Source organism: Sparus aurata, chromosome 4 (genome assembly GCF_900880675.1).
Source record: "Sparus aurata chromosome 4, fSpaAur1.1, whole genome shotgun sequence".
Taxonomy (NCBI): domain Eukaryota; kingdom Metazoa; phylum Chordata; class Actinopteri; order Spariformes; family Sparidae; genus Sparus; species Sparus aurata.
Window position 1 is genome coordinate 27,292,503 of NC_044190.1, and position 13,049 is coordinate 27,305,551.

Genomic DNA, 13,049 nt, shown 5'->3' on the forward strand with positions numbered 1-13,049 from the left:
AGCTAACTGCACATTTTCGGGGAAATCGAAAATGGTGGGGAGTTGTTTTTCTTTTGTGTGCGCAGGGGAAAGATGGGCAGTGTGGAAATAGTGAAACCAGATCTTATTCTGTAATTCTCTTCCACAGATGCTCTTTGTGTGTGCGATGTTAGCCCTGGGTTGGCAGTGCCACTCTAATGACCGAGCGCTCCCCTATTTTGCCGTTAAACCCCCTGTCTCTCTCTCACACAGAGCCTTTGCTTGTGTGCTCTTGTTACTGGAGGGAATCTGTCAGTGTGACGCAGCACTGGTTTGTCTTGGCGGCCACTCCGCCGCTATGGGATACAGATGTTAACGGTCTGTGTGTGTTTCCCAATTAAAGCATTAATCCAAATCAACCCAAATGATCGCACACGGCGTAACGACGACCAGGGAGGGCCCCTTTCTACTCTCTTTCTACTTCTCCTTCCTGCTCTCCATCTCCGTCCTCCCTCACTTTCTTCTTAAATGTCCATCTTTTCTCACCCTGTGGCCTCCTTAATTGTCTCCATCACCTCTTCAGTTCATCAGTGTAATCTGCCTCCCTCCTCCCCCCCCCCCCCCCCCCCGATTACTCACCCTGCATTCCTTCAGCATGCATCAAAGCGGCCAATGCTAAATGTGGAAAAAGTGAATGTGGAGAAAAGGGAAGACAATAGCGCAATGAGGCTCCGCTCTGTCGACCATTTCATTTTTCCACTATTTTCTGAGATTTAAACATGTTTATTTTCCTCTCACTGCAGCAGCCGCGCTACACTGTATATTACGCCACTATAGGAGGCATGTAATTTAACACAATGACAGATTTTCAAGCCTCTCGCCGAAAGCCTTTAATTCGGAGGGATAACACGACTTTTAAGGGCATTGCAAACTCTCATGGCAACGTCTGGGTGCAAACGCGTACGCACACCAACCGTCCAACCCACCCACCCACCCACTGATGTGCACTCTCACACATGTTCAGGTCCCAAACATCCTGCTGCAGCTTACACTAACTCATCATGTGTACAAACAAATGTCTCGAGGAGGCAGGACGCGTTTCGGAGAATAACACCCACCTGCGCAGGTCAAACAGTTCACGAGTTAGCGGCCTCGCAGATAAGTTTGCACACTTACACCTCCATGAATCAGCGGTTATTTAAAAACCATCTTGCTCGTGCACACACACACACACACACACACACACACACACACACACACTGTAGTGCTTCCCCACTCGCCCACACGGCGCATACTATGCTGCCACTTCAAACATGTTTCTGAATGTATTCACAGAGCCAAGCAGCCTTTACAATGCCCAGATATAGAGAAATTCTGAGTAAACACTCAAAACACGGCTGCAGGGCCGGGAGAGGATGAGCTCCATCTGGAGAAGCCGATGCCAGATACGAGTGTGTGCGCTGTTTCTGTGTGCGATGGCAGCTCCGAAAGATGAAGATGTCAATGTCCTTGTGTATGTGTGTGCATCGCAGGGCGTCTGCATGTGTGTGTTCTCCCCTGTCCTCCTAAACCAAACACAGTTAACAGTAGCCTGCTGTCATAACACCCTGCCATTCTACAATGGAGGCTGCTGTTCATTCTAAACAGGCAAGAAGACGAGAAGAGAGAGGGAGAAGGAGAGAGAGAGAGAGAGAAACGCAGGAGAAACAAGAGGCTGAGAGACACAATAAGAAAGCGAGCGGGAAGAGGTAAAGATAAGCAAGGAGTGACATACTGACGCAACTGATTATTCTATTGTGAGCGGGAGGCAGGTTAGTGAACGGTGCCAACAGGAAGTTCAACACATAGCAGAGGCTGAGAAAAATCTTCAGTACACCCGCTGAAGTCATGAAGCCTCTACGTGTGCATCTGGAGGCATGTTTGTGCGTTTGCTTGCCAGTGAGTGTCGATGCATCCACGTCCGTGTTTATTCCGTGAGTGTGTGCGTGTGTGTGCATTTGTCAAATTCACGAATTACCTTGAAGTAAAAGTTGCATACATATTCTTTAATGATTGTGGCTATTTAAAAACTGAAGGCACTATGTATTCAAAAAATATCTCTCCGGTTCTGATACAAAAACAAATCTCACTTTGAATTTGCGTGTGAACGCAGGACACGAAAAAGCACACGGCAGGCAAAGCGACTCTAAATTGGTCTCTGATGCTTGTGAATTTCAAAATTTCCTTTGAGGCCGACTCACAATAACACGCAGCCTAAACAGTGAAAATGGAGGAACACACACAGACTCGCACACACAGGCCTTCAGTCGGTAGGGGGGAATCCAGTGTAAACAACAATGACATGATTTTATTTTCCTCTTCTCCAGTGCTCAGTGAAACAACTTTCACGCTCTCACTTTGTTTGTAGGTGGATATTAATGGCTTGTTGACGACATGTCACCGAGAAACTATATATGTTCCTCGCTCTCATTCTAATAAGGGATGGCAGATTAATTTAGATATCTACACTTTAAAAAAGAAAATATGAATACAAACAGCTTTTCCTCTGACCTTCTCAATATTTTCAAAACATGTACTGCAAATATTTAATTGCGTTCATTGACCAAATTTAAATAAATATCTGAAGTAATTTTCATAAATGAAGAGGAAACCTCAAATATGTCATTTGTTTTTCTGTAACCAGTCAATATTACGTCCCTTGTTGTAAATCATTTGTTTCAAATTGTTTGTTTTTTTTTACACAGAATGATTTATCATACTTAATGTTGTGTATAAAAAAGTATAAATGAATCTAATGGAAATAAATATTGAAATTTTCAAGTGAACTAAAGATTTTTGTCTTGGTCCATTTTTTTAGTTTCTGAACTCGTCTTTATTGATTTTAGATTAAAGAAGAGGAGTTTTTCCCATAATGACCACTACTAAGCTCTCTCTCAACAAAGCCTTTAATTCCCTGGATCTCTGCAAACCTTAAATTAAATCTGTCAAAATTACAGAACTACTGTAAAAAAAAAAAAAAAGAAAAAAGAAAAGAGGGGATTTTTACTAGATTACTACACCGACTAAATCCACTGAAATTAAAGAACAGCTACGTGGAAAATTCCAGGTTTTCCTACATTACATAATTTTGAAAAGTGAGGGAAGAACTTTCTAATGTTTTAAGGAGAATTTCATTTTCGAGGATATTTTAACATTTTATCAAACAAGCTTCGTGCTCATTACACTCCCTTTAATCTCACTTGTGCAGACATCGACTTTGGGAGCTGTGTGAGGTAGTGTGTCGCTCATCTTCCCTTACCCCGTCACTGTGGTGCTGTGCTGGATTACAGGCCTGAGAGCGCCACCTAATAACAGGGTGCACCATGACTTCTTCTCCAGACCCATTTTGTGGACGGATACCTGATACCTTAACTCATTCTATCATTGTCATCAAAGATGCATGGCTCTAATTAACTGTAAATATAGGTGATTTTTTTTCCTCTCCTCCAAATTATGCACATGGCGCTCTCTCATTTGGACCGAGTTAGGAAAATCGAAACACATTGTGAAAGTTACATAAATAAAAAAAGGGGAAATTAAAGTCAAATTATTTGAGTGTAATATTGATTGAAGAGCAACCTGTTCGGTAAACAACACTATGGATCCCAGAAGTTAGATTTTTTTTTTTCTCTTTCTCTGGTCAGGCTGAACTTGGCAGCAGTATCGGTGGACATTTTTCTCTGTCAGGCCGCAGGAGTCAGTACAGCAGAGCCAGCTGCCGAGGCTCACAGCCCGGCCTCTAATTAAAACAGTGGAAAATGAGATAACTCCACAGATCCATCATGGCCGCCGTTGGCTGTCAGAGTGCTCGGGGGCTGCCACCCACCATATGTTTACACCAGGGCCACTCGGCCTCTCTGCTCTCAGGGTGTTTTTAGAGTCCCGGCCTGATTTCTCTAATGGGCCGAGAGGTTTTTTTAGCCTCCTTCCACCCTTGCTTTGCTACAGTCCTCTCTCCACTCCCACCCCTCCTTCAAGTGTTCCTGTTGACGGAGGCTTGGAGTGGCAGAGTACCCCCCCTCCATCCCCTCCCTCCCATATTACCCACCCACTCTTCCTCGTTAGCCCTTCATTTATTAGGCCTTAATGGAAGCTGGGAGTGCTGTGATGTCATGCAGTGGTGCACGGAGAGGACAGCCTCTCTGTGTTTTTTCTTCCCTCATCCCTTACTGGTGCCTCGGATTCTTTGTGTATATCCAACAATTTTCCATTTCGCCCGTGTCCACTTACAGCATCCTTCTTGCTTAAGTCAGGTGTTCGCCAAAGCACAGGGGAGAGCGAGGCCAGTCGGCCAGATCTGTTGCAAGGTCGTGCACTGGGTGTGAGGCGGGGCACGGAGGTGCACAGCACGCCACGGCCGGCAGCGGTTTATTTATGGGCAGAGACCTGGAACGTGCCTGCGCTGCTCGCCTATTTCGTGTTATTTTGACAGCTGCCATTTAAAGGAGAATAAAACTGCCGCTGTGATTAGAGTCAGAGGCAAGAGCTGTTTCATTCTTGCTGAATAACGGCAGAGTGTTAGCAGATCTCCCTCAACCCTCTCATGCCAGCCTCACTAATGATCCTAAGGCCTCTTCCACAGCTTTTGCCAACACGCCGCAGAGGAATCCAGCTAGCAGCTCTGTTTCCTTTCCACAGGCAGAAAACAGCAGCCTTTTACACTGGAAGGAATGTGGAGGTAGAGTTGAAGGACTCGTCACAGCTGGAGACGTGTTAGCACCCTGTTAGCGGCTTTGAAACGTCAATTGTTGGAAAATAATCCAGGAATGAGCTTTCCTAATGCCGTCTTGACAGCAGAAATGTTTTCTCTGTCACTGAGATTTTAACGATTTAACAGTTGGTTTAATACAATAACCCATAAATCTGATGACAGGTATCTCCAAAATACATGGATTACATGACTGATGTCTTGCTTTTTATGGCATACAGCTGTTCTAATATAGCATCCACAGGAAAGATCTCTTATCCATAGGATTTTGGACGATGGTCAATTGCCAGGATAATGTTACACAGATTGATTTTTTTTTTTATCATGATGGAGAAAACACAATAAATGTTGACAAGAGGAGCAATGTACAGTATATAACTATACAGTTTATAAATAAGTGTGTGTGTGTGTGTGTGTGTGTGTGTGTCCAATAGGCCACCCAGCGGCAAAGCTCATTAGTTTTCAGCAACTCATCACCTCATGTTTCGGGCCGCATATCGTACCGCAAACCTCATTGATCAAACTGTTGTGAATGCAGCCAGGCTGATGACAACGACCACAAATGTGATACTCTGTGCTGTAACTGGATCCGTGTTTTTGTTCTCATTTCCAGAGACGTGTGCATCCCCCGCTGGGTCAGCCCGGCATGTGCCTCATTTAAAAATCAAGCGGGGATCATTACAACACCAACGTCTCTCACTCTCTTACTAGTAGCTGACACGTTTTCAGACGTCAACAGATGTCAAATTACTCCACAATTAGCCCATTGGGCCTCCTTGCACGCTTGCATGGTGTGCTCTAGCTAAGAGAAGGGCTTGGTAGATTGGGCTTTTGATTCCGATAAAATAACAAGTCACTAGGGGTGTAAAGATTCACCGATATGAATCGGTAACCGGTTTTAACGTTAAAGATGCGACTACATCGATACGCGGAGTCCTGCATCGATATCGTAACCATTAACCGATCGATGGCCCAATTCTTAAGTTACGTATTGGTTGACTGTAGCTTTGCTGCTAATTCTGCAGAGCATCTCTCAACTCTTGTAAAAGGTTGAAGGTCATTGCGAGATTCTCGCTAGAGTAATAAAAAGTAAACGTGAGGTTCTCGCGAGAGTAATAAAAGGTCAATGTGAGATTCCCTTGAGAGTAGCATATCAGAGGGACAAACCACAAGAACAACGACAACAAAAACATGTCCAACAACTCCGACACTGTTTACAATGCACTAGCTAATCTGAAATCTAAAGTTTGGAAGAGATTTTGTTTTTATAAGAAGATTTTTGGACATTTTGGCCAAAGTCTAGCCATATGTAAGGTCTGTAGAACAGCTATTAAGTAGAGTTGTAGCACGACAAATCTGAAAATTCACCTAGTGCGACAGCATGGAGAAAACTAAGTGGGTGACGTGGAGTCTGTGGATGCTAACGTTAGTAACATTTCAGCTAGCACAAGCAAGAACACGCAAGACAACGACATGGCTATTAAAGACTTTTTCCAGCCACAGCTTAGCCACAACTCGGCGAGGTCCAGGGTAATCACGACATCTATAGCCTGTTTTATTGTGAAGGACTCACGACCTTACAGTGTGGTTGAGAGTGATGGAGACAAGGTGAGCAATGCCACTTTTATAGAATTGCTTATTTTAATTTATAATGGAAAATGAATGTCAACATTAAACAAATGTTAAGAACTGTATCAGATTGCATCGTATCGAATCGCGCCAAAACGTTCCGTATTTAAATTGTATTGTCCCTGAATCGTATCGTAGCCCATGTATCTAGATGCGTATCGAATTGTCTTATGAGGGAGAGATGCACACCCTTACAATTCATCCATCAAGCTCCTCTGCTCGCTGCTCTCTCACTCTCTCTCTCTATTTCTCCTCACTCCCTCCCTCTCTCTTCCCCCCTGACCTCCCTCTACACTCACTTGCTCTTTCTCTACTCCCCCCGACTCTTTCTCCCCTCCCTCCTGTCACTCTCCGTCAGGATGAAAAAAGGTCAGTGTGAGAGAAAGAACAGGAGAGTAAACAGGGGAGAGAGATCAAGAGCGTTTTACACCCGGTATAAATATTTGCAGAAATGTGGCTGAAACACGTGGAACCCACATGAAGAAAAAGGGGAGAACATTACTGCAGCCTGGGTTTCGGCGCACATGCACATGAGACCCACATGCACATATACACAAACCTACAACAAAGTCTTTTTAAAAAAAAAAAAAATCATTCTCATTGATGGCATTCAGGCTGGCAGAGTGGTGAAGTGAGTGGAGAGACCACCCTTTCACCAAAGGGCTCCTGATGCACGCCTTCGTGTCAGTCGCAAGCTGCCCTGCTGTAGTGTCCTTGAGCACTGTATCGAATCCAATATAAAAACCACCCCATGCGCGTATCACTTCAGCTCCATTGATTGTTACTTTTAGTGGCAACGTATAATGCCAGCAGCGACATAAGGCTGGACGGTGTGACCTGCAGACCAGTTAAAGAGGTTCAACTCACCCGCTGTCGTCGACTCCCTGTCAAACTCGTGTCAGCTGACTTGAGTTGCACGCAGCTGGTTTAACTCTCGACACCTCCCCCTGTAATTACTGATAAACATACAAACACCCAGTGATGCCACCGAGCGTCTTGGCTGTGATGGATGGACAGGTGAGGAGACCCCGTCACCGAGAGTGTGATCGCTTGTATGAAACAGCCGGGTGCTGACAGTGAGATAAGTCTCTATCTGTGGATGATAGATAACTTGACAGGGTGGCAAAATCAGACCCGATCGCATGAGTGAGTGGTTATTTACAAAGAGTGAAGAGGTGAACATCCAATGGCACTGTGAGATATTCACAAGAGCTGAAGGAATAGGAAGTTGTAAAACATCTTGATCTCATGGGATGATTTATAAATAGCACACCGCTTAAAAAAAAACATTTCACGTATCAAGTTATTCAGAGTTATTTAGAGTTATTGATGTGCAGGAAAAGACGACATTAGGTGACTTTTCTAAGGTGAACTTGGTCGTCATGGTAAGTTGGATGACCTTCACCATCAACAATAATAAACACGTTAACTTACTGAATTGTTGACAGTTTTGCTTTGCTAGGTTTTAGCACCATAACTATTTGGTTAGGTTTAGGAAAACACCAGGGTTAAAATGAGTATGTGACTAAAGTTAATACATCCCGAAAGTTAACTCACAAATGTAAGATAAACTTAATTAAGGATGAATAATTTACTTTTTCTTACCAGACATATCCATCCACCTCCACATGTGGACTTTCTCGCTCTTCACACTCCGTACCTGGTGAGTTTTTTTTGTATGACATTTACAAGAAAACGTCACAGATGTAATAATGTGGACATTGCTAAATGATGGCAAAAAAGCAAAAAATGTGATGCGATAACTTACTAAATTACTTCAGACATTGGTGTGTTATTCATTTGCTATTTGGTGAGACAATGCAATATTTGAACAGGCTGAAGTAGTAATTCCAGAATAATTTAGGATACAAAAGAATTTGAAAGAGTCTAAATTAATCTGAACGTTGACTGAAGTTTGATCTTTAAAAATCCAAAGTTACTCAATAATAAAAACAGCAGGAACTCGAGGGGCAGTCAGTAGAGCACTTACCTCTCACAACAAAAAGAAAACACAACAAATCACCATCGATAGAGTAAAAAAGACAAAATAGAAACAATTTTCAAGCCCTCATCTGAGCGTAGTAGCTGCTATTTATCAAGGATACTTTAAGTGCATAAGTGCTATGATTTAAATGCAAAGGTTCCCATTAGGATTTGTGCATTATTCCCTGAGAAGCTGTTGAAATATTGAAAAACACCCGTCTGGTAAGGAAAGTGAGAAAGAATTCCTAGCACCAAAATGTACTGGGGTCTGTTTTGGGTCGAGTTCCATCTTCGATCAGAGTTTCGTGGAAATCTATTGATCAGTTTTTGTGTAATCCTGCAGACAAAACAACCAATCAACCCACCAGAAAATTGACAAAGCAAAAAACACAAACTCATAAACATAAACAGCAAGAGAGATCATAACAGCAAGTCAGCAAGTACGTGTGTGTGTGTGTGTGTGTATGGGATGACATTTAGGTGATGGAGAAGATCAGGATAATTGAGATGTGGCTGCTTGGACGTCTGTGTAATCCCACTTCATTGTTGTCTGTAGCTGCACGGCTGAAGAAAGCAGAACATCACTGCTGCCTTAAAAGGAGGGAAACATTCTGCGGACACAGAGACACAGGCGTGACAAGAGACGGCAGCTCTCTGTTCTGTCCTCCCGGCTCCATTCACCACAGTCACATTCTCTCAATGTCAATCCCACCTCTGTTTCCATCTCTGCATCTCTCTGAATATCATCATCTCTGTATAGAAGGCAGACTCCTGCTGACCTCCTGGTCAGACCTCAGATAATGTGGTGCTGTGAGCAGAGCAATGTTCTCTGTTCAATGTCTTGCTTGAAAGAAAACATGTCCAGAGGAGCCTCACATCATACATACATGTGGAGGGTGGCTCGTGATATTTCAAGACGATGCTAAGAACGTTTTTACGTACTTTAGATTCTTCTTTTAAATGAGAATGTACGGCTTTCCAGTATAGCGCAATTTCATCGAAAAAGAAATATCATGAAAGATGATGATGATAAAAACCTACATTTCTTCAGTGCAGACTGTCAACAGTCGCATAGAATAAGTTCATTAATTTGAGTATTTGACCTTCCTCCACCACCATGAAGATGGGGTATAAAATGTACACATTAAAAAAAAAAAAGAGAATATATATATATATATATATATATATATATATATATATATATATATATATATATATATCTTTTCTTACTAAATCTTTTCAAATGTTAGTGCTTTGTATTACTTTCTTTTGTTTCAAGTAATTTATCTTATCAAATGTGAAATCAAAAAGTGTCCTCCCCCACCTCGGATACAAATTAGCCAGTTGAAAATACACAGATTTGATTTAACAGTCCCCGTGCACATCCTGTGAAACTCAAACACTATTTGTCAGGCTTCACTGAAAACTGCAGCTCAGCAGCATATCAACATATGAGGGAGGAGTCAGTGAAATATGAAAGACATCCCTTAAAACGTCACGCAATCCACAAAGCCTGTTCTATCAATCATGATGTCACCGAGCTGCAGAATTTACAGAAACAAGATTACAATACACACTATTATAAATATATCAACTATATTCATTTTCTCAGGTGTAAACTGAGAAAAATTAACCAGCGGATGAAATAAAATGCAAATTTGTTCAAAACACATAATCTCTGTGGTAATATAGTAGTTGCATATTTAAAATAAATAGATAAATAAATAAATGAAAAAGCTGTTTTACATAATCACCATGGGAGTTTTGAACCACTCAATCCCATCCTTCATTATCTTTGCAGGCCACCAGCCGCCTGTGTCTCCTCCCAGTTCAGCCCAGTGTAACCTCCAGGCTGCTCGTCCGGGGCTTCAGATGCCCACCGCAGCTCAGGGTAATTGAGTGGTGAGCAGATAAGGAAACTAGCTGGGCTGATCTGCTGGTATGAGCAGGGAGGGGAACAGGGGGTCCCAGGAGCATTGAGGTCATTTGGCTGCTCTCTCTGGATTGGCAGAGGAACGTCAGAAACATTTCATAGACCTATTTACGGTGAAGAAGGGTGGCTCTGGTAAACGGAAATGAAAACTGAACAAAAATACATTTGGATAGGTTTTTCAGTTGAGAGTTTTTTATTGGTAATTTAAGAATTATCATTGTTTCAGTTTCATCTCCAAAACAGTTAAGTTAAAAAGTTCATCTACTAATTGAACGACAATCATGTCCAGATGGTATCATAAGTAAGTTCCACATTTTGGGAATGAAAATATGAAAATGAAAATAACTAAATATGAAGGCAGCAGCCGGTTAGCTTAGCAGAACACAAAGATTTGAAAAGCGGGATCAGTAACAAAATTCGACCTTTGGGAAGAGCCAGGCTAGCTGTGTAACATTGTTTCCAGCTAGACTAAGTGCAGTACAAGTTACTTAATGTAACTCACTTCTATGAGTAGACTTTGTTGCAGCATCGAGCTTGTGATGCAGCAGGAGAGACGCTGGCCGTGTTGTTGAAGAGGCAGCAGGAGCACAGGAATGTCCTCAGAGATGCACTTGTCAGTTCCCAGGTACCGCGGCTAGTTTGCCACCGCCATGTCCTCGCGTCCAGGGCAGAGAGGACAGAGCAGACAGTCAAATACAGGTAATGAGAAACTCTGGAGAGCGACCGAGTTTCGCTGAGTGCTTTGTCTGTGCTGCTGAGGGAGAAGAGCAGTGGCTACACTGGGGTTTCATGTTGTGTTCTTGCTACCTCCTGATTGGTGCAAAGATCAGTCTCAGGTTCTGCAGCAAAGCTTCAAAAGGGATTTTCAACTAGCGAAACCCATGCGAGGGCGTAACATGTAGCCTACAAAAGAGAACCAGCAGCTTGCAGGATTCATATTTACCACACAAACTGACATGACAGACCAGTCTGACAATCCGACGAGTAACATTAAATGAAGAATACACATCCCTGCCCGATTTAACCATGAACTAATCAGTAACATTCTTCTCTCTCTCTCCCACTCGGTATCCGTTTCCTGCATTGGTGGTTTCCGCGCTGCTCTCCGTCAGCGTTGCCGCTGAGTGCTACATGGTGCCGTGCTCTGGTGTTGCTGTCATTTCCAGCTGCTCCCTCTATCAGCTGTCATCACTTCCACAAGTCCAGCGCTGCCAATTAATTATCTGCGTCCCCACGCTACTATTCAAGAGCTGCTGCAGCTCCATGTTTTTTTGTGTACTATTCTTGGGGGCTACATCAGCGGTGTTCAAGGCTGTGACGTCACCTCGGAGGCAGCTGTTTTTATTCTTATGTCCTCCTTTCACCCGCTCTCAGAGCCGGCAGTGTGCTGAGTAATGATCGAGGACTTGTTTTGAAGTTATCTGACTACATTTTCTACTTTCTGCGTTCTCAGAGTCTTCTGTCTCATACATTTGTGCAAAAGTACCTACTTAAAGCTTGGTTCCCGACTTCTTAATCAGATTTTTGACTAACCAGCGCCGATTGGCTCATGTAATGAGTCTGAGGTGTGTTCAGGAATATGTTGTGCTGCAGTCACAGAGTGAAATTAGGAGGAGGGGGGTAATGAACCCTGGGGTCCTGTGCCGGCCAAGTAATGGCCCAGTTTTATCATCCTACGACTTCCTGTTGCCTCCTCTCCTGGGAAGGCCTGCTGGAGCTCTGCTGGAAGCCCTCTGATAAAAAACCCTGGCTAATGTTCACACGCTGCTGGGAACAAGAGCGAGCGAGAGGGAGAGATAGAGAGGGAGTGACGGGGATGAAGAGGAAAATGCAAGAGAAGACATATTTTAGTAGTCATAGATACAAGAAAACAATCCACCAATGCCGCGGTTTACACCTCTGAACAGGCTGACACGCGGTGATGTGACGAAAAGCAGTCGACCAGCCCATGAGAACACACCCTCTCAGAGACATGTGTCACATGTGGGTAGCTGTAGGACAGTGGAAAAGTGACCAGAGTGTAAGAGCAAAGCAGATGAGGGGAGGGAAGATTGTTATTTTGGTGTTTTTGGCCCCAGATGAGAGTGAGTCCAGTCAGAGGATAGGCATGCTGGACACCAGGCATGGGAGCAAGGCACAGGAAGGAGAGCCATGATGATCACACAGCCTCAGATGATCCCTGGGTACCACACTGGCTTCCTGTGTTGGGAAACTAGCATTTAGAGAAGGAGTGGGGGAGGGAGGAGTGAAGAGAAAGGTACTGTAGAAAAAAATAAAGAGGTGAGGAATGAATCAGTGAAAACTCTCTGGGTATTTCCTCAGAATAGGAAAGCAGAAAATAGAAAGACACTGCAGATAAACTGATAAGGACACGAAGAGCTTTGCATGTATGTGTGTGTCTATGAGCGACCTCACGCTGACAGAGGTTGAGAAAGTCACCAGCACGTTCGTAAATCATCTGGCAAATACTCAATTTTGTGGATGTCTAAGTGACACTTTCTCACATGTCCGAGCCGTATCTGCTTTTCTTTAAGATGAGCCACTGTCATACAATCCATCATATTCTCTTGCAGCTATACTGTAACTCAGACTTATCGCATTCACATAACTCTGTATCTGGCCTTTTAATAAATCAGGCCTCGGTGACCTATTTCTGCCCGCTCGCATTAATCTGGAGCAGATTCCGGACGCTGCCACGAGACAACGTCATTAAAACTACAAACTCATCTGCCCACAGACTGTTTCATGCCGGGACAGGGTGTCAACTCAGCAGATCGTTTTAAGACCGTCCAAGCGTTT